This window comes from Nicotiana tabacum, chromosome 5 (genome assembly GCF_000715075.1).
Source record: "Nicotiana tabacum cultivar K326 chromosome 5, ASM71507v2, whole genome shotgun sequence".
NCBI classification, from domain to species: Eukaryota; Viridiplantae; Streptophyta; class Magnoliopsida; order Solanales; family Solanaceae; genus Nicotiana; species Nicotiana tabacum.
Genome location: NC_134084.1, coordinates 25363256 through 25366606, shown reverse-complemented (window position 1 = coordinate 25366606; position 3351 = coordinate 25363256). Strand labels below are relative to the sequence as shown.

Genomic DNA, 3351 nt, shown 5'->3' with positions numbered 1-3351 from the left:
ACATTGTTAGGTGATTTGAGCTATTGAAATTAATTATTTTCAACTACTGAAAATTAGAAATAGTCTTAATTACTAATGCATATTTCTAGAATTTATTTAATTTAACCTTAACTCGCCTTGTTTTAACTCAAATCACCATAATGCCTAATTCGCAAAATTAAATTAAATTCATGCTTTAACTAAATTTAGTTACGTGTTTTCGATTAACTTAATGTTGACAATATTAAAACCTTCATAAATAGTGAACTTAATCAATTTTGCCAAGCTGGTTTAATAAAGTCCTATTTACGTTATTTTCCTCTCATTCTAATTATTAGACAGTTTGACAGTAATGAACATGCTTAAATATATACTACCTAATAATCAAGTTAAAGCGAAGCATTATTTAATACATCACTACAATATTTCTAGTTATGCAAAACGACAGCAAGTTACAGAATAATAATACATGAAATAGACTAAATACAATTAATAAAAAAAATAAAGAAAAAGCTAAATTAGAATTTTAAAATTCCATTCTTCATATGTATTCGTACTTTCACATTTCAGCTTACAAAATGCCAAAATTACAGTTGTGTACCTGATACTGCCAATATAAGAAGAAGAAAGTCAGCAACGTAGTATGTAACACAGCAACAACAACAATAACCAGCAATAACCAGTCAACGGAACACCCAGTGACAGATTTGAAAACCAAGATAAAAATCCAGAAACACCGACAACAATCAACGGATAGAACCAAAGGGAATCTTTTCAGATTTGAAAGACTAGTTAATGTTCAACCCTTAATTTCTGAATCCGTATATCAGAATATTTAGATTGTATATCAGATGTATACTACTCACTCTTTTAATTTCCAGAATGTTTTTATTTGTATTTTTTGAAGTCTTAATATTTTTGGAATTTTTCTCTCTCTTAAATATTCAGCTCCCTTTTTTCCTCCCTATTCTTTAATTCTGTCCAAGTCCCCCCCATTTATTACCATCTTTCAGCATTTTTTTAAAAAAATTAAAACCCACTATCTTCAACTCATCCCCTTTTAATCCCACTACCTAATGTTTTGTCTCCCTCTTCATTAAACAAATACATTATACTTCCCCCATTATATCTTGTTCCCCATGCCTATATTAAAAAATTGCATTATTCCCCACCATTATGTCTTGTCCCCCACCATGTACTATTTTAATATTATTAAAAATATTATTTAATCTTAATGGACAGAGCACTAAAATAAATAATTGTTCAGAATTTTAATTCCAAAAATACCTCTCTAACCTTACTGAAATTACCATTTTAGCCCTGAAAATACTGCAATTTACCAATCTACCCACATCAGCTATAACCAATTCACCTAATCAATTCTAGCCAAGATATAGTAGCTATAACCAATTCTTAATCAAATTTTATGAACAAACTCAAACTAAATGATGAACAACAAAGAAACAACTGGAATTATTTTGATTGAACAATCTTTTAAACAACAAATCTACTTTCAGATTCAACAACAATAACAAACAAGTACATTCAAATCATGAGCTCAAATTCAATTAAAACTTAAACAAAAATAAATAAACAGATTCAAATCACTAAACTCAAACAATCAATTGATCTTCAAATTAAATCCAACAAAATTACAACAAAGATACATGATTCAAACTAAAATCAAAAATTAAAAACTAAAACATAAACTCACATTAAATCACTAAATTAACATGAACTTCAAACAAAAAATGAACATGAATTATATGTCTCAATTAAACAACAAACATGTCAGATTCAAACGAACTGAAGAAATAGGATATTAAAACTAAATCCTTTTAAATTAATAAAACAAACTGAAGAAATAATTAATTGAACTCAACTTAAATCTAACAATATTATAACTAAACTAATAATTTCTACCTAAAAATAAACAAGAAAAATGAAACAAACTGAAGAAAATAACAAAACGATAAACATGAACTTAATATCGAACATATCTAATTTCAGATCCGAAAATATCAAACAAATTACGGACAAAAAATAAAACTTAAACCAACTAACCGGATCGGAACGACGATGAACTCGAACGAAAACAAATCTGCCCGGAAACAATTATCTCACCAAAATAACTCGACGCCGAAGACGACCACGAACGGACCATCGAAGAAGATGGTCATTTGGTGTCATTTGAAAACGAAGCAGAAGCAGCAACGATGGGAGATGGACGCGGAGCAGCTGCTCGACGAGTTTGACGCAGCCATGGCAGCGAGGATGAAGAACGCAGCAGCAGCAATGTCGGAGAAGAAGAAGGAGACGCGTAGCAGGGAGCTTGACGAGCTTGACGCAGCCATGGCAACGAGGATGAAGAACGCAACAGCAGCAATGTCGGAGAAGAAGAAGGAGACGCGCAGCAGGGAGCTTGACGAGCTCGTCAATGGCGGAGCTTGGCAGGGTGGTCGACGGACTGCTGTGGTTGGGTGAGTGAGCTGGTGTTCAGAAGAAGAAGAAGAAGGGCAGTCCATGGACGAGCTTGAGCTCTCCATGGAGAAAACAAAGCAGCAAGGGGCAGCCATGGGAGCTTGACCTCGAGGGTGGTCGTTCATGGCGAAGCTTCGAGGGTGGTCGTCCATGGCTGGTCGTTCAGCTGAGGAAGACGGACAACGGGGCTGGTAAAGGCGATGGGGAAGGCAGCCATGGGAGTGTAGTCTGAAAGCTTGAAGAAAGAGAGCAAGAGAGGGGCGGGTGGGTTTTTTTCCAACAGTGAATGCTTTAGGGTTTTGTTTTTGAAATAAAAGATAGGGAAATAGGGGCGTTGGGTCTTTGGGGTTATGGACTGGGTCGACCCGGTTTGGAATGGACCGGGTCATAGAGGAAGGTTGGGTATATTTGGGTCTGTGGTTCAAAATTGAAGAAGAGGCCTAATTCCGATTTTCTTTATATTCTTGCTCTCTTTTCTTTTACTTCCTAATTAATAAAACTAAAATTCTAAATTAACTTATAAACTAAATTAACTTATAAAAAATACTAGTTAGTTCCAAATAACTATTATCGCACATTTAAATAGCAATTAACGATAAAATCGCACAATTTAGACGTTAAATGCTAAAAATGCAACGTATATTATTTTTTTATGATTTTCTCATTTTTGTAAAACAAACTTAAATAAATACTAAATGAAAATGCGACGTATTTTATATTTTTATTAATTTAAACAAATAAACATGCACAGACAAAAATACAAATAATTATACAAAAATACAAACATTGCACACAAAGGAAAATTGTTTTATTTTGAATTTTTGGGAGTGATTCTTATATAGGGTGAAAATCACGTGCTCACAGCGAGATGCTTTTACTATGCTACGCACT

At 33.3% G+C, this 3351-nt stretch overlaps 1 long non-coding RNA gene across 1 annotated transcript; it reads right to left on the bottom strand.

The window, feature by feature from the left end:
- Positions 1 to 468: 468 nt before the first annotated feature.
- On the bottom strand, positions 469 to 2747 carry LOC142180592 (uncharacterized). The gene is made up of 2 exons (XR_012709199.1): positions 2044 to 2747; positions 469 to 586 (listed from the first exon to the last, which is right to left on the bottom strand). It is a non-coding gene; the product is annotated as an uncharacterized LOC142180592 (long non-coding RNA).
- Positions 2748 to 3351: the final 604 nt, after the last annotated feature.